Here is a 24,361-nt window from a genome sequence, read left to right as displayed (position 1 = left end):
TGTCAAGGGACACTGTGAGCCCTTGAGAGATTGAGGTTGGGAGCGAGGGTTAAAAAGGGAGTTTGAAAAGGGAAATGGACAGACTGAAAAAAGAGACAGAGTGAGTGGAAAAAGGAAAAGCAAGATGGGGTGTGGGAAAGCGAATCAGTGGCAAGAGAAAAGGTCAAAGGAAAAGTCTGCTGGGCAGAGGGGGAGTGCGAAGGGCTGGGAGAGTGATGGAAAGGGCGAGGAAGCAAAAGGGCAGAGCTGGAGCGGAAGTTTCGGTCCCAGGTCTAGTCGCAGTTATCGTCGTTGATCTTACTCTGCCAACAAGCGGATATTTTCGCTACAAGACTCGCGCTCAGCAACAAGTCTATAAAAGCAAAACTATCCTGAACTCACTCAAAAAGAAATTGGCCCTCCTCCCAAAAATTTTTATTCAATTAAAAACTTTTGACTTCTTAAAGACCACTTAACTTAGCAAGCATTTTTTCAAACTATTTGTTCCAAAAAAGTGAAAAATCCACATACAGCAATGTATTTCCCGCACTTCAAGGGGGGGCTCCTTTTGGAATTCTCTCCAAACCTTAAACTTCACCAATACCTTTAATAGACCCCCCTCCTTTATAATTTAAAACCCCCCGGAACAATACATCGCACTGACAGATTCTTTAAACCCGGATACAACAATACTCTCCCCCTTCTTCCAAAAGTCCCCTTAATCTAATATTCTTTTGAAGAAATTGCTGGAATTAAAACTAAAAAATTTAATAATAGGGCCGCCAAATTAGCGCAGAAAATTTTAAGAAATCTAAAGGAAGACCGAGATTGCAAACTAAAATTTGTTGTCAACTAATTTATCATCCATCCCTTTGATCAGAAAACTGTAAATCCATGCTCATCTGGGGTCCTCCAGAGTAATACCCATCCTCCCTTCTCTTCCAGGAGTGCCCTTAATGGAATTTTCCAGGAAGAAAATGCTACAAACGGTAGACCAGCATGAGTGCTTTCATAGTTTAAGGAAGATTTGGAACTGATTTGAGTTGCATCCACCGCTTGATGCAGGCAGATAACCGGTTATCTCTCTCTCTCTCACTCTCTCTCTCCATCTTCCTGGACGGAGGAAGAGATAATAGCCGAAAGTTTATTTAAATTCCTACTAAAGCCGCCCGAGGGAGCGCCGAGCGGCAACAGGTGGCCGGCCGCAGTTATTAAAAGCTTTACACCTCTCCCTGTAGACTTTTACACAGTCTTTAATTAATTTTCCTCGCTTTTCCTTGTTTTCCCTTTTTTTTATTATCACTATTATTTTGACCATTTTGTTCCCGGCAGTACTTCTTTCTGGATAATGTCACAGTCCCAGTACTACCGGGATGTACAGAGCTAGTCCTGCTTGCAACTTACAAAGAAAAGAATCCATGTTGTTTTCTCTTATCTTCGGGACTGGGAAACTGAATTTTCTCATGATGTGGGGAGCATTATTCAGCTTTCAAGCTCTGTGGTTAAGCATGATTTCATGCTGCGTCCGTAACAAATATAAAGAAGTTCATTACACAATTTATTTAAATTTAAATTCAGTCATTTATTTACGAGTATTTACTTTCTTCAAAAAAGTTTACGAAAATAATAATAAAAAAGAAACAATAAATAAGGTAATATTTCATCATAATTTATTTATTAAAACTGTCCGGTAGGACAGTTGTATAAGGGTTGATCGTCAAAAACTGCACGAAAATAGTGTAACGTTGAAAAACACCCAACTTTGACAATTTTTTTCTCTTTTTCTATAAAAAATAAAATACCCAAATTTTCTTTATAATATAGGGCAAACCCTCCTTTATAACTGTATTTTTTTTTTTGCAACAACATAGATCTAATAGATTTCGAGAAAAAAAGTTGCCGAAAATGAGCAAAAACGGCATTTTTCAGAAATTGTTGTTGTTCTTGTTCTTTGTCGCTGTTGTTGTTGTTACCTTTTTTGTCAACTACGTAGCGCCTAAACGCGTGAACCGATTTTCATGAATGAGGTGTCATTCGATTCGGAATTTTATGTAGATATGCCTTTTGGTGGTCTCGACGCTGTGCCACTTAAGTAGGGGAGTTTGCGCCACGCAAGTAAGGCCCACTCTAAAAGTATTATTACATACTATTATTTCTATAACATTTAGTCCGGTTTGATAAAGTTTAGCACGAAGAAGTGGTAAAAGCTTCCATACGTGACTCTAAAGTGCTACTATGCTCTTACACCTACTAAGAGGAAGTATTGCAATCGTTTAAATTATCGACGCTTGAAATTATTATAGCTAGCTAATAACTCTAGAAATCCTTAGCCTGATTGTGATGAAATTTGGCAGGATAAAAGGTTTAGGACTTACCTGAAAGGAGCTGCAGTGTTCGTTGACTCACCTGGTGACTCTGTGTGGGAGTAAAAACATACCTAGAAAGAAAGTTCGCAGTTCAGGGATACCCCCTGTTACTTGTATAAACCCAGATTGATTTGTAAGAACATTTTCCGAACTAAGGACCCCAAAAAGAAAATCTTCACGAGTCCAGAGGTATCCTCCAGGAAGTTGTTCTTGAGGGTTTTGAATTAAGCTGTAATAATTATGGAGAGGGTGGGTGGGGGAGAAATGTTTAGAAGTTTTTCTAAACCAATCATACTCATAATTATAACTAATATTATCGATTTATTGCTTTGGTTTCTACCTAAGTAGTGGCTTTATTTGTTGTACAAAACCCCAACTAATATGTTGTAATTTATGTTATTACATATTATTAAAGGAGCATTATGGGCAAATAGCCATTACATTTCGATCAATACATTCGTGTACCATATTTATTGTATTACTACAGAAAATAGTAACATGGAAGTCAAAGTAATAAAACCACGTGTAACAACCTGCAATAAAAGAATATTAGACTACTTCCGATTATACAATATGTTAGCCGTTTTATTAGTCGAGGTAGGATTGGAGTTACATCAATTTTTGGCCAATTTTTTTTCAAATTATATTATGGGTTTTTTTTGAACGTGATTTTTGTGTGACCAACTTTTTCCAAGTTATGTTATGAGTTTTTCGAACTCTTGTTCTTCTTATGTGAGTTCTAAATGTATTTAAGTATTAAAAAAAATCTGGTGTGGACACACTCACATGACTTCCTGTTTCTACTATTCTCAAGGTTCGAACTCTTAATATTCTTCAAAACTCTGAAACATTATGGTAGATTCAATTCTAACCAACATTATACACATTGTAATCGTAAATTACACACAAAAATGTAACCTCATTTAATCTGTTCTCCGTTAGATTTTCTCTTCCTAGGAGCTTCCAACAGCTCACTAGCCTTAAAGGAGAGAACACTGTCCGGAGGCTGGCAGTGCACTGCCGAAAAAAGAAGCACCGAAATAGAAGGTTCATGATCTCAGATATTGACACATCAAAGTATCATTTGAACTTGCGACAACGTTAAGTCAATTAATTAAATTTGGAAATTTTTCTCAGACAATCTAGTATTTAAAAAAACCCCCACAGTGTGCGGAATTAAAATCAGACAATGACGTGGAATACACGTCGAACGCAGGGCAAAACAACCAAAAGTAAAACAACGTCCGTAATAGTCACTGCAAGCGACTTTTTCTGCAATCTCTTTGGGGGCTTACAGATAACCAGAAGCATTCTGTGCTCATTTCAAAAAAATCTTGCACCACTTCATTGCTCTAGTTAACTAGGGACCACAAGAGCTTTTACAAGGAAGAAGAAAAGAGCTTTGAATTCTGTGCCAAAATGAAATCATGCTCTGAATCTCTATCTATAAGGTAAAAACCAGGGCATTGCACAAGGGTTTTGAGAGCTTCTATTTGTGTGCGTAATTCCCCCAATCTCTAATGCGGAGGACCAAACATGTACCAACCACTTCAAGTCATTTGGCTGACTTCCACCGCAGTTCTATTGGGTAAGATAAAGGAAACATCCCATCAATTAATATTCTTATTGCATTTTATTAAAATTGCGAGTTTTTTTTTTTTGTAGTTAATGGCAATTTTATATTTTCCCACAACGTGTATACACGTCGAACAGCTTAATTGGTTAAATTTGATGTTGATGTTACACATGAAATTGTTGACAAGAAAGTGCCAAGTTGAGTACAAGAAAAATGCTACCCAAATCTTTTTTTAATAAAAAGTCATAGTCTGAGGAAAAAACAAAGTATGAACTACTTAAATGCCTATGTGTAGATTGTGCTAAGAATATAATGAAGCACTTTAAATTGGAATGTCGATAAAATATAAGCGAGCCATCAGGGTTAGTGCTGTTACCGGCCACTAGATGGGAGCCCAATCGTGCTGGGTCGGTTTTGGCGCTCTAGTAGGTCGACTGGGGTCGCCAAGTGCTTTACAACAGTCTCGGCTCTGAGTGCCCGATTTCAGTGCTCTAAGTCTTTCGTATTCAGTGCTAGAACTGCAGATTTTCACGACTAAATTTAATTTTTACTTTTTATAAATTAATCTATTTTTTTTAATTTACTTTTAACTGGAATAAATATTTTAAATTTTTTTTTCAACTAAATTTTATTAGTTACACTTTACCTAAATTTCAACAAACAAATTGAGGATATTTCACGTGAGTTCAAATATCGTATATTTGTTAATTTTTTTTTTTCTTTAAATATTTACATACATTATTATTAATTAAATGTAGCCAACAAAATGTCATTAAAATAAGGAAAAAAAAACAAAACAGAACAGAACGTTTGTGATAAACTTTTCAAGTTTACATCCGCTGGGACAGAACTTCCTCTCTAAAATGAAATTTCCTGAAATATAAAAAGCAGCACACAAAAAATTCTATCCAATATAATGGGGATTTCCGTTCTGTCGATCTTTTTCTTAAAATAACATTAAATAATAAAATAATATTCGGTATTTCTTCAAATAATACAGTTAATGAGATTAGATCGAACATTAAAGAAATTTTTCTAAAAATAAGACGATTTAGGATAGATTTTAGTTGTAAGAAAATTTAAAGAAAAATACAAAATATTTTCGGTAAAACTGGCAATTAGACCAAAATTTTGACCAAAAACAGCTTATTCGAAGTGTAAAAGCAATGATAAATTTTGTACTTTCTACAATTTTCAGCTGATTCAGCTGACGTAATCAGCTGAAAATCCAATTTTTCTTTAAATTTTCACTGAAAAATAGGCAATAAAGTTTTGTACGATACGTTAGAGAGTACAGAAATAATAATAAATTAGCGTATTGAATTGCCACGCGGAGGTCCCTGGTTCGAGGTCCACCTGCTGACCCTTAGATTTTCTCTCTTCCTAGGAGCTTCTTGTCCCATCAGCGGACAGCGTTGTCTGTAACGAGAGAACACTGTCCGGAGGCCCAGCAGTGCACTAAAAAAAGCTCCGGGCGCCAATAACCTTAGATGGTTGACGCGCCTTAAATTATTTTTAAAAAAAATTAAATAATTAGCTGAAACAAATGTTTAATAATTATTTCAATCTTGGTATTTATACTAATTGAATTGGATTCTCTTTAGGACGGAACTATATACAGTTATTTGGGAATTAATATTAAATCCTCTCTTTAATTTTGAAGCAATCTAAAAATAAATTATCCAAAATTAAATGATGCTCTATTAATTGTAAATTAAACTTTCCAAAAACTGGTAATTTTTACTGAAAGGATGGTAAATTCTTACTATATTATTGTATAATATAATGGTAATCGCGACGTCACAGCTCCCTTAGAATCCCTCTAGAAAATCAATATTTCGTGGATTTTTCTTCTTTTTTTGGCGATAACTGGGAGAAACGGAAACCCTTTAATCAGGAAGTGAAATTTACTCTTTTTCCCCTTGTGGATGGTGGGGGAATAGAAGTTGTTATTCTCTTTATTTTCCCGCCAAAAAAAAAGCGTCTGGCGTCGTTTTTTCCATGGAATTCTCCAGTTACTTTGTTCAGTTTAAGCTTAGGGTAAAGTCGGGTGAGATGGCCAATCGGGAGAGATGGCCAACAGCCGAAATTTAACCGAAATGTCGTCCGACGGCGCTGCGTGACCTCTCAAGTGATAAACCTTCATGTCTGACTACAGTGAGCTTATTTTGGTCTGCGTCAAAGCGTTATTAATCAACTCAGAGAATAAAAACATTATCGTCTCAACAAAAATTTTTATGACAGTTACATATTGCGTGCTGCAGCGAATGTATGTGTCGAAATTTTAGTGTTGTTTTTTACATATTAGGAAATTACAGTATACATTAATGAATCCTAACTTCTAAAACTGTCAAAAAGTACGCGTTGAGTTATGTTTATCATGTTGGCCATCTCTCTCTAGCATTCGGGACAGATGGCCATTCCAACAGTAGGGATAGATGGCCAATTATTTTTATTTTATTTATTTTTATTTTTTTGAATATATTGGTAATCCTTAAATTACTAAATTAAGGATTTAGAATTGGCGAGGAATCGGTCAAATAAAAAGAAGAACTCGTCTTTTTCGCCAACGTTTCGACAAATATATTCCCTTCTTCAGGGCCTGGATTTTACAAATACAAACAATTTAGAGAATCAGTAATGTAGAAAATCAGTTAACAAAATTAACAATTAACAAAAACGTTAAACGCAAAACATCGGAATAACCTAACTTCTGTAGCAGTATCTGTGTGTATTGTTTTATAGTGTTCCATTTTTTGGGCAATTATGTTGACTACTAATTCTGTATCTATATAAGGGTTCTTAAGGGTTTTTGGTTTTTCCGATGTTTTGTGTTTAACGTTTTTGTATTAAAAGAAATTTCCCAGTATCTACTGTATTTACTCTTTTGCCAAAGTTTAACATTGTAATTGGTCTATTGTATCTGTCCCATCTCTTTATAGTCATTACCGAAATACCGAATAAAATTAATAAAATAAATAAAAATATATATATATTATTGAAAATATTAAAAAAGTAAATATTAAGTAACCATTTATTGTTTCCTGTTATTTTTACGTTTTACTAGTGCAATTTCATTTACAATATGTGGCCATCTCTCCCAAGTTGCACTGGCCAACTCACCCAACCCAGTGGGGATAGATGGCCAATTGCTATTTTTTTTTTTGTAAGAATAAAAAAATGTATCCCTTAGCATTTTTTCTGAAATTTTTACCTTATCTTATGTTTGTGAGCGTATGAGGTTTCCAAAAATAATAATAAAGTAAGCCTAGCCCTTACCAAAAATTTGCAGGCACCCTCCAAATAAAATGGTGGCCATCTCACCCTACTTTACCCATTCATTTGGATGACATGTAGTCCTATCACTTTTGGATTGAAACTTTTCTTGGAGGAAAATTTATTTTCATTGTAGTTCCATGTGGGGTCATGTTTTCCTTCAAGGATACCATTTGATTACAGTGAAGCGGATGTTGTAGCAAACCATTTCCTTTTAGTAAACATTCCAAGTTCCCAGAAATGTCTAATTAATTAAATTATACGATGAGGTGAGTGTCTGGAGTTGATTTTTCCAATTTATTAATGGCTGCGGCTCTACTGTGATATAGCTTTGTGATAATCCGCCACAGGCAGGTGATTATAATCACTCTGTGGATATCCGGTAGATAGGCGAAGTGGAAGATTACTACGTGGGCTGTTCTGAGGTGGAGTTTCTGCCAGCCGCAGACAGTGTGGGCGCCAGAGTTATCCATTCCCGTTTTCCTAGACCCATCGCTCCAGTCACTGCTCCACAGGAGAGAGAGTTACCCTCCACAATGATGTATTATGATGGAACACTCTGCTTGATCACTGCTGATCAACGCTGATTACATTTTAAATATTTGATTGATTAGCTGGGATGATTTATTTTATTTATTTTTAACAAGGCAGGACTATATTTTGATGAATTTGGCTGCAGAGGTTGTTTTTGTGGACGGGCGTTTCTCTCGCGATTATTTTTCTCTCCTTTGCTGTTATCCCCTTCCTGTTACAGTTTCACATATGTCCGTGTACACCGGAAGAAGTTCCGGCTAATAAGACTAGGTCCCAGTGTTGAGATCTACAAAGACATTGTCCCGGTTTCCGGTGAGACGTAAATGTCTCACCTTTTCTGTTTTGAACTCTGGGGTAACTTGTTCTGTTCCAGTAACTTCGTCTTGCTCCTTATATCCAGGCAGGTGAAAAGATAGTTTAAGAAACTTGTTTACCTTATTAACAATTGGAATTTGTTTAGACAAATTAACAGTAACTCCATTGTCCGGAATGTTTAGATACTGGACTAAGTATAATTCACAATATCTTGGATTTTATTCGTCGTTGTGCACATGTTTCCGGTATCTCTCGTGTGTTTTGGATTTCCATCCATCGTTAGGGGGCTTTTATTACATTGTTGTTCAGATTTCGTCTTCACTTACGTTACCGTCCAACACTGTTAACCTAACCACATTTTCAATAATTTACACTAGTTAATTGAAATTGATCAAATTACAAATTATCGATAAGTATAGTAAACAATTTTTGTAAACTATTTTTGTATATCAAATCAATGTTCATTGCTCCACAGTCCTGACTTAGTGCCCAGGTCTATGATGGTGAAGTTATGACACGCGTGTCAGAGGTGACACGCCAACTCCTTTTGGTTGGCACGCATCGACTGCGGCAAAATATTTATTAAATAATTTTAAATAATATAGCGATTTGTGGGGGTGCTTTGATGAAATTACCGCATTATTTGAGACTAAGGATCCGGCGAAGTTTATTAATAAAGTGGGTCATTTAATAAATATTTATTTATGTTTAATCTCTGGTTAGAAATATCAAAAACATTATTATTATTTCTATAAAGTGATGCGGCACCAAAGTTATGTTAGGGTTTTTCCAAACATTTCTGACCCGCCGAGCTCAAAAAAGGCTCACCATCACTGACTGACTGACCTAGATCGAAAGTTTGGCAAAGAAAATGATGAACAATATTCCGCAACATGGGGAAGAGGGAGATGTTTTTATGAGATTCTTGGCTTAGATAAAGTTGTAGAAAGTGAGAGAGTCGAATGTGTTTCGCAGCCAGTTTTTCATTATTATTACTTTTGGAATAACACAGCTGTAATACTTTTAATAAAAACTCCAAGTCAGAAAAAAAAACATGAATTGTGAGACAACTAGACTCTAATCGAGTGTACACCACGATAATATACGAGTAAGTAGTTATATTTGTGAATGTATGAGTGTAAAGCTTGTGACGTATCAGTGAATGTTTTTTTTATCAAAAGTTATACAATCATCCAATTAGTTATATGTATAGTTAGTTATAATGATTTGTGGAGTTTTATTCCATCATTTTAACAACAAATTAGTTACCGTTTTGTGTTAATGTTACTGACGCCCACTGAATTTGAGCTAAAATTAGAAATGTTTTACAGCATTAAAAAAAAAAGATGACTTGGATTGATCTGAACTTAAACTTAAACAACTCAAAAAAAATATTTTTTTAAGTTGACAGTAATTATTCTTCATATATATATTTTTTTTATATCGTACATTACGTAATTATATCTGGTGATGTCATAGATCCTCCAGAACTCATGGAAAAATCAATACTCTATAAGAAAAAGTTTCCTTTGAATTTGCTAGGCCTAAAAGATAAGTGTTAATATTCAAGTTAAAATTTAACCTTATAAATTACGCAAGAAAATTTTCAGAAAACAAAATCGTTCCAACAGCCGCATATCTTTAGGTGCCACGATAGCCGTGCGTGTTAGAGGGGTGGCCTGTAAAGCTTAGAAAGTGTTGTTGGTTTAGTGGGTTCGATTCCCGGGATCCTAGGCGTTGGATTTTTTATTTGATGGTTAATTTTTTAAGAAAATTACAGTAAAGTGTTGCATTTGCTGCTAGTTTTATTCAACTAGTTTTAATAATATCTCCTTTAATAGTTCAGAATTATCAGGGGTCTTATTTTGTAATCTCTTCTAGAAATCAGTAACACTTTGTTAACACGTTTTCAGATGAGATCTTCACAACAGCTTCACTGTCTGGATGAGACAGCCAAACCGTTTCTGTGTGCACTGATTACAACTAAAACGGTTCCTCACAACTGTACAAAGCTATTACCTGAGTAGACAGCTGTCTGAGTTAATTAGTAACGTCTATTTGTTCGTCGTTATAGCTTGAATTCGTTGAAATATCAAACATTTCCTTCTTATCTCTCTAGAAGTGCTTTGAAGTGGAACTTTTATGGTATTTGCAGAGATGCGAACTGTATATTTGATGTGGCAACCTTGTACAATAGAATTTGCTTTGTCTGGAATTCAAGAACCAGAACTGAACCAAGTTTTCTTATTTCCTAGTATAGCAGGCTGTATTGCAATCGTAACTGTGGTGAATTTTGAACAAAATGATTTGAGCAGGAAGGAAAAGTGTCCAAAAGAATTATCTTTATTTAGATATTGATTCTTTTTACATATGAAATCTTGAGCTCCATTATATAAAGGGGTATCGATGAAGACATAAATTGGAGAATCAGTAATCTTACGAAGTATCTTTTTGCACAGTTCCAGTCGGTTTTAGTACACTGGAGCCACAATCACCCCTATGGATATTAAGATCAATTTTACAATTGATATCAAGAAAGCCTAATTTCGAATGTTTGTTAAATTAAATAAATAGATCTAATAAAATTATATTTCTCAAAAAGTACTAAATTACAATAAAAAAAAGCAATAGGAATAACAGTCCATTATAAACAACCAACATTTTATGCTGGTATCCTTAAATAGAACGCTGAACAAAGTGAGGCAATCAAAAGAAATGAATGAAAAGTCTAGCTGGGAAAACAAGGTAGTGATTTTTCATGGCCCCAGACACTAGTATGATGGTCGTCTGTGAGCCACCAACCCCACGTTGCATCTTTCTGGCTGGTTGCCAGTCTGCATGCTGCGGAGACCTCTAAACCTGGGATTCAATCATTGAAAATCTCTTCATGTTTCCTGTAGACTCTTTGCTAATCGCCAGGGTGATCTGGGCTACTCTAAATTAAACGGTATTATTTTTTTATTAATTCTGCATTTCTAATTTACGCAAATAGGTTTCACCACCTTTAAAAAAACTTTGTTAAAGGGTAATAATAGACCTTCCTAGCCTTAGGGCAATTTGGGAGAGCAAGATAATAAAAAAAATTAAAATAAAGGATGCCACAAACACTCAGAATACCAAAGAAGAACAAAATAGTTTTATTTTACAATTAACATCAAAAGATACGTACAAATACAGGTCTAGACCTAAAATATTATTGCTAAGACTTACAGTTCTTTTCGTTAGTTTTACAATTCCAGCACAGACTTGTTCAACAATAATTGACACTGGCACCTCTGATCTAACACTAAACGAAAACAGAGTTCCCCATTTTGTTTGCTTCTTTAAGACAACACACCGGATAGCTGAGACCCTGGCTATTAAGTCCTGGACCACATGCTAACTGACGCTGAACTCATAAAGTCTAGGTTACTAACCTTGTGAGAAGCCCCCGGGGCAACTAGCTCAAAACTCCCAGGCACAAGCTGAAGGCCCCCACTCATTCCTCTTCTCCAGTTCTGCCAACTGTAGACGGGCGGCCGCGACCAGTTCCAATTGTCTAATTATAAGCGAGGGGGCCGCACATCTTTTCAAGGATCCTATACAACAAATTTTAAACTTTACTCATCTAAAAATTACTTATAATAATAATAAACACTGTAATTGGATGTTTATTTGGTCAAAAAAAGTAGTGTAATCTTAAAAGTTTAGTCAGAAACAAAATTGAATTATTTTGATACTTATTAATAAAAATTACAAGTAGGAACAATAAAATAAAACACAACGGTCTACATTATTTACTAGCAGGAATAATGGCTAATTGCATTAGTACAAAAATAAGAAAAGAAAGAAGTATACATTGTTTACTTCAGAGAAAATGTGCTGCCAACACAACCGTTACCTTGTCAGTTTCAGCTAATAACTCAATAATTCAAGTTGGTCACACTGTTCATTTTTTTCTCACCTTCTAAAAAGTTCTTTATGATCAGCTGTTGTGTGGTGGCCAGTTACCAGCTACTATTTACTTCTTTGCGTTTAACTTGCACATTATTTAGTTACAAAAAAGGTTTTGTTAAAGTTTTATTGGTTAAAATTAATTGTGAATAAGTTATTTTTAGTCCATAGAATTAAAAATTTAAAAGTTGTAAAGTATTTTATTGGAGAATTAGTGTTAAAAAATGTGCATTGTGGCTGGTGTTACAAAATCTCTGGAAGTTTTATTCTTCAAACAAAGTACGACTTTGTTTAACACATGCACTTTTATTGCTTATTTCCTTAATAGTGGACTTTTTTTCCATAATATTCTAATAAATAATTCTATTATCATTAAAATCGTAAGTTACTATGTAATTATGGATTTGGTATCAATAACTTTCAGCACATAATAGTTGTTGATTAACTTAATAAGTTCTTTTATGGTTCCTGATTGCTTAGTTTTGATTGATTATTCATAATTTGTATCTTTAAATTTCATTCAAAGTAATTAAAATTGTAATATGGCCTCAAAAGTTTCATTTCATCGCTACTCTGAGCGCTAGTGATCTCTTTTTTTATGTTTAAACTTCCCTCTTATAAGTAGAAACATTGCAATCGTTCAGATTTTAAATTGTCCAGTTTTACCACTAAAGTAATAAAACGAATTAAAATTGTAAATGAAGTTATTAATAAATAAATACAAATAAATAGCCACTGATGGTGCAACTTTGTTTGAATAGGTTATTTATTTTATTTTTGTATTACGAGGGTCGTTTGAAAAGTCCGTGCAAAAATAAAAACTACTTAATTTTTTGGGGTAAACCTTTTTTATTTTTCAACATAGTCTCCTTTTAGGCTTATACACTTCGTCCAACGCTGCTCTAGTTTGTTGATCCCTTCCGAATAATAGGATTTGTCCAAGTCTGAAAAATAGCCATTCGTTTCTGCAATCACCTCCTCGTTTGAATAAAATCTTTTTCCCGCCAGCCATTTCTTCATATTGGGGAACAAATAGTAGTCCGAGGGAGCCAAGTCCAAGGGGGATGTGAAACGAGTTGTGGAACCCTATTTCCATTAATTTTGCGACCACAACTGCTGAGGTGTGAGCTGGTGTGTTGTGATGGAAAAGGACTTTTTTGTGGGCCAATCGTGGGCGTTTTTCTTGCAGCTCGGTTTTCAAACGGTCCAATAACGATGAATAATATGCACCTGTAATAGATTTACCCTTTTCCAGATAGTCGATGAGGATTATTCTTTGCGAATCCCAAAAGACAGTCGCCATAATCTTTCCGGCCGAAGGAAAGGTCTTCGCCTTTTTTGGCGCAGATTCCCCCTTGGTAACCCATTGTTTAGATTGTTCTTTGGTCTCAGGAGTTTAGTGATGTATCCATGTTTCATCCACAGTGACGAAACGACGCTTAAAGTCCTGCGGATTCTTCTGGAACAGCTGCAAACCGTCCTTGCAACACTTCACACGATTTCGTTTTTGGTCAAGCGTGAGCAATCGCGGCACCCATCTTGCGGATAGCTTTGTCATGTCCAAATGTTGATGCAAAATATTATGTACCCGTTTATTCGAGATGCCCACAGCACTAGCAATCTCACGCACCTTCACTCTTCTGTCATCCATCACCATATCATGGATTTTATCAATGATTTCTGGAGTAGTAACCTCAACAGGGCGTCCAGAACGTTCAGCGTCACTTGTGCCCATATGGCCACTCCGAAAATTTTGAAACCACTTATAAACTGTTCTAATCGAAGGTGCAGAGTCACCATAATGTTTATCAAGCTTCTCTTTAGTCTCCTGAGGCGTTTTGCCTTTCATAAAGTAGTGTTTAATCAACACACGAAATTCTTTTTCGTCCATTTTTTGAAAATCACTCGACTTCCTCGATTCAAACGAATGCCAAACACAAAGAAATAGACCGATCTGGCTGAAACTTGGTGTGTGTTCTTCCAAGAGATGCTACTAACTAAACATAACCTCGATACGCGCCAGTAGTGCTATCTCTCTGACTTTGCACGGACTTTTCAAACGACCCTCGTACATTTATTTGAAACATTTTCACAATCAACTGTATTTTACCTAGGCGGTTAGGGATGGGTGAAATGGGACTCCCTCTCTAAAGTGTCATTACAGATAATTGTACGGTTCTAAACACTTCGGGTAATATTTGCTTATCGAAAATCTAAACGAAACCCCGAATATAATCCAGGACAGGAGAAGTGCGACTTTACGGGAAAGACTTTGCAATGTGTTTCCTGTAATTTTCTAGAGGCCGTTCTCTAAAGGTGGAGTCAGGTGATCGTGTGTGTTAGGCTTATCGTTTATAGGGAATGTACTTCAGGGGAATCTGTGACCGTTACCTTTAATATAGTAATTTTTTAAGTTAAGGGTACATTTATATAGAAAAGTAAAAGTAAAGTAATCGCCTATTTTTTCAGGCCGGCTTTACGTCCAACTACCACAATTAGGTGTAGTGGACGGAAGCGACTAGCAAACTATACTTTACTATAAATTTCTCATATTAACCGTTAAATAATATCCAAGGCCTAGACCAGGGAATCGAACCCACTAAACCAACAATACATCTTAGCTTTGCGGGTCTAGCCTATAACCGCCTGACATACTTTACTATAAATTTCTCATATTAACCATTAAATAAAATCCAAGACTTAGAGATAGAGAATCGAACCCACTAAACCAACAATACATCTTAGCATTGCGGATCTAGTCTATAACCGCCTGACATACTTTACTATAAATTTCTCATATTAACCATTAAATAAAATCCAAGACTTAGAAATAGGGAATCGAACCCACTAAACCAACAATACATCTTAGCTTTGCGGGTCTAGTCTATAGATTATAACCGCTCGGCTATCGGGGCGCCTTATACATTTATACTTAATATTAATGTCAACCAACATTACAGTATTAATTCCAAATTTCGAGAACATTTAATTACGTCAATTGTGGTGAAATATGACTCGTTTGAGTGTCCTCTCTAGATTTAAGTAAAAAATATGCTAATGTAACCCGGTCGTGGGGACTCCAGCCCAAACCACCTCCGTCTATTTAGGGTGGATTACATGAATTTTAAAAGGAAAAAAAAAGGTATTTTCTTCCCCCACTTTTCTCTCTCTCTCTCAAAAAAAAGGAAGGAAGTACTTGTAAATAATTTAATAAAGTCATGACGTCATATGGCCGTTTGCTCATGGACGACATCCTGTCTGCCGAAGTAATTTTCCTTTGAACTTTTTCTTTTCACTTCTTAAATAAAAAAAAACCACTTTTATTGTGCTCTTCGGCTTAAATTTGTAAATTCATATTTCAATGGTGGTGGGGGCGATGGACGGTCTGAGAGAGAGAGCCAACCAAGTAGAGAGAGATCGTAAGACTTTTATATGGAATTTTCTTTTGATCCCCAGCTTTTTCTTTTGTTTTTCATTTAATAGCATTTAGGGAAAACTTTTTTGTATTTTCACACACATTTAGCATGGAAATGAAGTCCCCCCGCCCACCAAAGGGGGTCCAAGTTTTCTTTTAGCTTCAACAGGTCGTATAAATTGAAGTGGTGCCATTTTCCTTTCTCTTCGTGCTCTGAGGAAATGAAAATTTTTTTTACCTACTCTTACTGCACTAAGAGGGAGTACTGAAATCGTCCAGATTTTCAAGTTTGCGTTTTTTATTACTATTTTTATTGTTTTTTGTAAAATTAAACTAATATTACAAATATAATCTAAGTCCAATTTCTGTAATAACTTTTTAAATTTTAAAATTATTTCTTCATATAAAAATAACTTTCTGGTTGGCCAGGAAGACTATGGGCATTCTTATGTCTTCCGGCATAGAAGATGGTCAAAAGTCTGCAGTTCTCTCGCTTCGTTTCTGGGGGCGTGTCTGTCAGTCCGTATTCATCATTACCCTCTTAAACCAGGGGTCGGCAACCCGTGACTCTTTTAACCAAATTGTGCGGCTCTTCAGCCTGTCTAAAATAAATTGTGTATTTCAATTTTATTGAAACAAATGAAAATTTCATTTATTAAAAGGTGTTTTTTCAAAAATAATTTTAAAAGTGATAGGTTCGAAATTGAATAGAATTTATATTGTAAGACTGCCGCCATTTTCATTCGTTAAGTTATTACTTATTTGTTTATTTACTTTGCAATATGTGAAAATAAATATATAAAACATTTAAATTTTATTTAAATCTTATCTCCACATTCCGATCCTCTTATCGCTACACGAGCTCTACAAACACACATCAACCACTTACAGGTTTTTCAAATGGAGAATCAAAACCAACGTTACGAAGTCTAAGTTTATAGTATTTACTCTAAGACGGAAAATCCTACCTCCTATCATCTTGAACCAAACTCCTATACCAACTGTGGACAAAGTACCCTACCTTGGGCTGCACCTAGACCAGTGGTTCCCAAACGTTTTTGACCCATGGACCCCTTTTTATAGTCAAAACTTGCCCACGGACCCCCCTTTTTATAGTCAAAACTTGCCCACGGACCCCCCTTTTTATAGTCAAAACTTGCCCACGGACCCCCAAATGAAAAAGCTACATAAATGCATAGTATAAAAATTACAAATCTAAAAAAAGCATTTTGTTGAAGAAGTATTTATTGAAATTATAACTTTTGTTTAAAATAAACTTTAAAAAAAATTATAATTAGGATGAACGTGATGAGAAGTTATGAGTGTATTTATACCCGGCTCAATGTTAGTGAGTAGCTACCGCAAATCCCCACGAGCAATCTTTGGTTCAGGTCTTCATGAAGAGCCTTTAAGTGTTCGACAGTGGGCAAGCAAATCTTCATCTCTACTTTGCAATTTCGAAAGATTTGGAAACTGAGAACGTTCTCCTCTTCCCAAGTTTTGTTTTTGCAGAAAACGTTTTGCAACAAACGGAGATATTACGCTTTTAGTTTTGATTAAATTTAATTGGTCACCTGGTTAGTTTCTAATTTCCATAATAATAAAAATGGATCACAGTTTTATTATTTTATATTGAACCTTGCGCGGACCCTCTGACGTTGTTTAAGGGGACCCCCAAATCAATTTTAATTTTCCACGCGGACCCCCTGAATGATACCGGGGACCCCTGGGGGTCCGTAGGGACCACTTTGGGAACCACTGACCTAGACAAACGGTTGACATGGAATCCCCATACAAGACTGAAAAAACAAGAAACTAATCAACGCTACAAACTTCTCGCCAGACTACTTCACAAACGATCGAAACTTAACCTACAGAACAAAAGACTCTTATATCTAATGTTACTGCAACCTATTTGGGGTGATACGGCATCCAAGTGTGAGGATCGACTAAACCGTTCCAACTCACTACGTCTCCAGACATTACAATCCAAAAATACTTCAGAAAACTTCTTAACGCTCCGTTCTATGTATCTAACCTCAACCATCCATAATGACCTCAAAATCCCTTTCCTTTACAGATCTTGCTAACACTCGTTTCTTCAAATTTCATTCCACTCTACAGCTGCTCATCCTAACCCAATCATAGAACACCTATCTTCCTCCACATTACCAGGTAATCCTCTAAGGAGATTGAAGAGAAGATGGCCTCGTGATCTACTCTTATCGTGAGAGCAAAGCACGTTACTGGAGTGACACCACTGGGTGCCTTCTCCACTCGTGATTTTCTTCTATTTCTTTTCTCTTTCACCATATTTGCTTGTTGCTACAACTGTTGCCGTTGTGAATTCCAATAAAAGATTAAAAATAAAAAAAAATGTTATTGAATATCATAAAATCATAATTTGTGAATACAAATGATCTTCAGAGGCTTTTACACTCTATCATCCTTGCGGCTCTTGGTAAGGTTTATTAAAATTGTTTAAAGGAAAAATGGCTCTCTACTTAAAATAGGTTGCCCACCCCTGTCTTAAACGGAAATTGCAGTAAGTTCAGATTTACCACATACAAAGAGTTGGATGCTCGCTGAAGAAATTATTTATGGGCATTTTCATATCGTGTAATATTAATTATAGGTAATAAAATATCCAGTGTTTTAGTTGCCAGTATTACAGCATAAAAAGATGTTTCCTCTGCCTGTGGCTGGCGTTTTTGAGCTAACCTCTAGCTACCTGAATCTACATAGTAGATAATCATGGCCAGCCGTAAATAAAATTCCAAGTTTCCCCAATAATAAAATTTAGTTACACCCTGGATGAAGCAGAAAGTTGGGTGTTGTCTACTTCCTGTGAGGGGGGGGGGCGAACATAGACCTCTGACAGGCGTTGCCGGCGGCGTGAAGATGTTCATACTTTAGAACTGGAGCAAGGTACACAGAGCACGTGGCGCCCTGATCCTAAATAGATTACCCCCATATTTTCCAGCAGGCTAGACACCTGGAAGATTGATATTATGGTAAGAAATCAATCCCCCCTCCTCTCTCCTTCCACAGACTTGGCGCCCCGCCTATCAACTTCAAACAGCTCCTCCACACCCTCTCTACAGACCCCGCGATTACTTGTTAAAACAACCCACCTAATACTTCACCCTTTTACAGATGCTAGACCCCCGCAGAGTCAGAGTGTGCTAGTGTAAGTGTACTGAGGTAAACTCCAGCCCTTGTGAGGGTGTATTTCCTGTTGTAGCCCCTCTTTTTCAGACATCGCCTCTATTTATAGCTTTTCCATTTTACTTTCTCCTCTTACCAGGCGGGGGAAAGTGCTTTCCCAATAGTTCAGATTTACAAAGTACTTGGATAAAGCTTTGAAATTTCTTCAGGCTCAAGGATGTTAAATTTATTTTGACCCCTCGTAAGCGGATTTTCATTAGAAGGATACACGGTTTCAGGTGTTTTGGAGGGGGGGTTTAGGTGGAAATTTATTTTCACTAAAAGAAAGCGGCCATGTTAGATTTCCGTTTTCAAGTTTATGCTAGAAACAGCTGTTTTGCGGTCCCTAGGGTCCTGGAAAAGTGATTTCTAGATTGTGGTCTGTATCTGTGGAAGTATGGCTCCCATGATTTCACTCCACAAGTTTTCCCTCAATTTCTTTGGGAAATTCGTGAAAATCTTGAGAGAGAGTGTGAGGCGTTTTCTTTCTTTTAAAAAATCCATCTTTGAGTGCTAAGTTCGGTCGTTGTTAAGGCGCGTGCCGCCCTTTTTTGGCGGTACCGTTTGACGTTTTTTTCCCTCTCACCTTTTTTTCTGTTTCTGTCTCTTTCTCATTTTCCCTTTCTCGCACTACGCGTTATTTCCTACGCGATAATCCTTTCCTTTCTTGTCGCCGCTAAATATTTTATTTTTCTACTTCTTTTGTAGTCCTGTTTATTTCTTTCGGGGTTCCAACGCTATCAAACCCCCGTCCTCCCCCTCTTGCCACTCCTCTACAATCTCTAGACGAAGTTGTCATATCCGTTTGTCAGTCGGTCGATGTCCGGCTCTGCTCTGCTTCATACTTTGTCGATGCCCGGCTCTGCTTTGCATCAGATATAGTACAGCATCTGCTGGACCACCGCTTCAAGTACACCTTTTCGTACTTCCGCAACGCTTCATCGTCTACTTACGTCACTCTAGTCTGCCTGTTGGTGTACTTCTTACCGTATCTCAGCCTACTACGATTCACTTCCGCTGATATCTAGCACTTCTCTTCATCCGCATCTAATACACTTAGTGCCCTATTACCCTTCTCTAACCCAGCTTTCCAATTCTGATACGCCTCTTTGGGCCTAAACCCAAATATTTCTTACGCTTCTAGGAGTTCAACTACACATTACACGCACACATCTCTACCCAAATGTATACTTAAGCTCCTTATCAGTTCCTATTTCCTTTCTACCGCTAATCGAGCGTCTACAGAGATTACCTTCACCGCCTGGCGGATGCTGAGTGCGCTCGCTTCCGGTAAGTGTTTTCTTGACCGTTTTTATTGCTATAATATTTTCTCTGCATCATTTCCTATAATCGATTGCGGTGTCACCCCCATTGGGCACATATCGCGTAAGGAAATTTGCGTTTGCGTCATCTCCCCCCTCTCCGCATCTGGGTGTAGGCGCCTTCGCGCGCTTACAGTCGTCGTACTAGTTTTATAGTGTAAAGGAAACTTTAATTTTGAAGGAATTTTCCTAAACGGAAGTGCCACTTTAGGCGTTTTGGAATTTTCACAGTTTTTTATTTTTAGTTTTTCAGTAAAATACTTTTTTGTGTTAACTACGGAAACTATAGTACTACAGATGATTATGGGTACTTCTAGGCAACTAGCACATTATGGGTAACTAGACTTCATGTACAGTACCATTTTAGGTACTGAGGAGAATTATACGATAAAATTTTGAGTTTATGCGGAAGTTCCTCAACCGGAAGTATTACGTCACTAGATGGATTTTCTCAAAATTGATTTTCCCTTAAACTCAGTGTGTTTTATTAAATCATAGATCCATAAATTCCATTTAAATAATTCCCTTGTATTAATTCGTCTTAATAATGCATTTTAGGGAAGGGATTAGCTATGCGGTTAGCGTACTGGACTCCCACGCGGAGGTCCCCGGATTCAGCATTCTGACCCTTAGATTTTCTCTTCCTAGGGAGCTTCTGTCCGGTGATGGAACAGTATTGCCTGTAACGAGAGAACACTGTCCGGAGGCCGGCAGTGCACTGAAAAAAGCTCCAGGCGCCAATAACCTTAGATGTTGAAGCGCCTTAAATTATAAGAAAAAAAAAAAAAAATGCATTTTGAGGTGTAATAGATTATGGCGGTATAATGTGCAGTTTTTCACAAACCGGATACAGGATGTAAAATATTTCGAATCTAAAATCCTTGAGAATTGTGTGTGTTTATCACAGATTTTTTTGTTTTATCTATTACAGCATCACTCGTAAATTTCAAAATTTTATCTTTTACAGAATTTAGAATATTACCCCCGTCCAAATTCAAATTAAATTTTTACGTTTTTTATTTTATTATTTTTAAAATTCTAACCGCATCCTTCGCTATAAATATAGGTGATAAAATTATAGCTAAGATTAGCGATATATTAATATTAATTATTAACATAATTAATCTGGCAATTAAAATAGATTCAATTAGCTAATAGTACCGTTTTACTAAATTTAGTAACGATAAGCCTATATTTGTCCCTTTAACCTGGCAGCGCATATCGATTTACTATCGGTGGGTACGACCTGGCAGGGCTGCATCTCGACTGGATCTGTACCTTTATTCTCTCCCGGTGCCCTTTTTCTTTTTGTTCCAAATAGATTTTTCTATGTTTTCTTTTGTTTTTACTGCCCCCAAAGGGGGCGGCAGAAAAAGTGGCCCCCTTATTATTTTTTTTATTGCTCATAACCAGTTTTACTTATTTTCATTTACAAATTACGTGTAATTTGAAAGGAATTAGGAAATGAATTGACTGAAAGTTGTTATTCGGGAAAATCTACAAATAATTGGATACCAAATAAGACCCCCCCGGTTTGTATTTGACGTAGCATCAATTTGATGAGGTTGTGAAAATAATTCTGAGAGACGTTTCCATCAACTTCTCCTCGCTCTGACCTCGGTAGTCTCCTCGGCAATGTTCGTGGTAAAGCTGGACCATCACTTTATTCGTCCTTCTGGAAATGAGGGGGGAGTGACGTATGTTGCAGCAACTTTTATCCAAAAAAAGAAATCTATGGTGGTTATTTTCGGAAGTTAAATTTTTTCTGAGAGCGGTCTTAATTAAACAGCTGGGAGATTGTTTTCATTGAGCTGTTTTTGCCTTTGTCCAATTTGTTTTTCTTCCTTTGTGCGTGTTAGTGCACTCAACCAAGTTCAACAAGAATTCTATTTCTGGTGATTTGAAATTGATTTCCGCAATAAAGTAAAGCAATGCCTATTTTTTTAGGCGGGCTTTACGTCCAACTACCAAATTAGGTGTCGTGGACGGAGGCGACTAGCAAACATACTTTACTGCAAATTTCTCATATTAACCATTAAATAAAATCCAAGTCTTAGAGACCAGGAATCGAACCCACTAAACCAACAATACATCTCAGCTTTGCGGGTCTAGCCTATAACCGCCTTGAGTGACAACCGATTGCCTAAACTTGCGTTATGTAGAATGAGGGGTTTGAGTCAACAAGCGGGTAACAAAGTTGAGTGGAATTGGTTCTCCCAATTGCAGCAATGGCTTGCTGTTATTGGCGAATCTGACTTCGTTCTTTGTGATAATGTGCTTAAAACAGAGGGTACCAGATTTGATTGAAAAGTGGACTAACCATGTTCTTTCGCTCGATGTCGATAGGGCTGTTCATTCTGGCTATAGTCGCTTGTATAGAGATATCAGTTTATTAGGTCTAAATGAGGATTATATTTACTATACTTGCGCTTTAGACAAACTCAGAGTGGTGAGCCAGATTCGAGTATCGAGTTGCAAGGCATTGAGAATCAGATCTAGAAATGGTTATTACCACATAGATACCAATTCAATCTGTACAATGTGCAATTTAAATAGAAATGAAACCCTGGAGCACTTTCTCCTTGTCTGCCCGCTGTATTCACCGTTGAGAAGACACTACCTGGGAGAGTTTCTTCAAAAAGAGTCTCCGCTACTAAACATTCTAAAAATAAACACATATGATCGCCTAAATCAGATCTACTATTATATAATAGAGTCTTTAAAGCTGAGATCATTTGTGAAGGATGAATAAAGAAATATTATTTATTGCAGCTAAAAAATGTTTAATTTATATCAGTATGATTATTATTATTTTTTATTTTTTGTTTACAAAGAAATGTTTAATTTTGTTTAATTTATTTTATTAATTTATAACGGTGGTTATTTAAAATTATTGTACATTTCAGAACCCCTGTAATATGTTAATAACATCAAATACAGAAGTTTATCTATCTATCTATCTATAACCGTCTAACATACTTTACTATAAATTCCTCATATAACCATTAAATAAAATCCAAGACTTAGAAATACGGAATCGAACCCAATAAACCAACAATACATCTTAGCATTGCGGGTCTAGCCTATAACCGCCTCACATACTTTACTATAAATTTCTCATATTAACCATTAAATAAAATCCAAGACTTAGAGATAGGGAATCGAACCCACTAAACCAACAATAGATCTTAGCATTGCGGGTCTAGCCTATAACCGCCTGACATACTTTACTATAAATTTCTCATATTAACCATTAAATAAAATCCAAGATTTAGAGATAGAGAATCGAACCCACTAAACCAACAATACATCTTAGCATTGCGGGTCTAGCCTATAACCGCCTGATATACTTTACTATAAATTTCTCATATTAACCATTAAATAAAATCCAAGGCCTAGAGACTAAGAATCGAACCAACTAAACCAACAATAGATCGTAGCTTTGCTGGTCTAGCCTATAACCGCCTAACATACTTTACTATAAATTTCTCATATTAACCATTAAATAAAATCCAAGATTTAGAGATAGGGAATCGAACCCACTAAACCAACAATACATCTTAGCTTTGCTGGTCTAGCCTATAACCGCCTAACATACTTTACTATAAATTTCTCATATTAACCATTAAATAAAATCCTAGATTTAGAGATAGGGAATCGAACCCACTAAACCAACAATACATCTTAGCTTTGCGGGTCTAGCCTATAACCTCCTAACATACTTTACTATAAATTTCTCATATTAACCATTAAATAAAATCCAAGACTTAGAGATAGGGAATCGAACCCACTAAACCAACAATACATCTTAGCTTTGCTGGTCTAGCCTATAACCGCCTGACATACTTTACTATAAATTTCTCATATTAACCATTAAATAAAATCCAAGGCCTAGAGACTAAGAATCGAACCAACTAAACCAACAATAGATCTTAGCTTTGCTGGTCTAGCCTATAACCGCCTAACATACTTTACTATAAATTTCTCATATTAACCATTAAATAAAATCCAAGATTTAGAGATAGGGAATCGAACCCACTAAACCAACAATACATCTTAGCTTTGCGGGTCTAGCCTATAACCGCCTAACATACTTTACTATAAATTTCTCATATTAACCATTAAATAAAATCCAAGATTTAGAGATAGGGAATCGAACCCACTAAACCAACAATACATCTTAGCTTTGCTGGTATAGCCTATAACCGCCTGACATACTTTATTATAAATTTCTCATATTAACCATTAAATAAAATCCAAGATTTAGAGATAGGGAATCGAACCCACTAAACCAACAATACATCTTAGCTTTGCTGGTCTAGCCTATAACCGCCTGACATACTTTACTATAAATTTCTCATATTAACCATTAAATAAAATCCAAGATTCAGAGATAGGGAATCGAACCCACTAAACCAACAATACATCTTAGCTTTGC

The 24,361-nt window shown here is 36.2% G+C and overlaps 1 protein-coding gene and 1 long non-coding RNA gene across 2 annotated transcripts in view; one reads left to right on the top strand and one right to left on the bottom strand.

Annotated features, from left to right (window-relative positions):
* The first annotated feature begins 4,358 nt into the window (after window positions 1–4,358).
* Octbeta1R (Octopamine beta1 receptor) overlaps window positions 4,359–24,361 on the top strand; it is a 210,872-nt gene continuing 190,869 nt past the window's right edge. The window contains exon 1 of the mRNA XM_074113431.1: window positions 4,359–4,601. The gene's annotated coding sequence lies outside the window, so the exon portion shown is untranslated. The remainder of the gene's footprint in view (window positions 4,602–24,361) is intronic.
* The window catches only part of LOC141446723 (uncharacterized), a 46,874-nt gene continuing 33,675 nt past the window's right edge, over window positions 11,163–24,361 (bottom strand). Inside the window, exon 2 of the long non-coding RNA XR_012453844.1 lies at window positions 11,163–11,624. This is a non-coding gene — a long non-coding RNA (uncharacterized lncRNA). The remainder of the gene's footprint in view (window positions 11,625–24,361) is intronic.

Source organism: Rhodnius prolixus, unplaced genomic scaffold (assembly GCF_049639745.1).
Source record: "Rhodnius prolixus isolate KJV_2025 unplaced genomic scaffold, Rpr scaffold_7, whole genome shotgun sequence".
In the NCBI taxonomy this organism is placed as follows: Eukaryota; Metazoa; Arthropoda; class Insecta; order Hemiptera; family Reduviidae; genus Rhodnius; species Rhodnius prolixus.
This window is presented reverse-complemented; position numbering and strand designations above follow the sequence as displayed.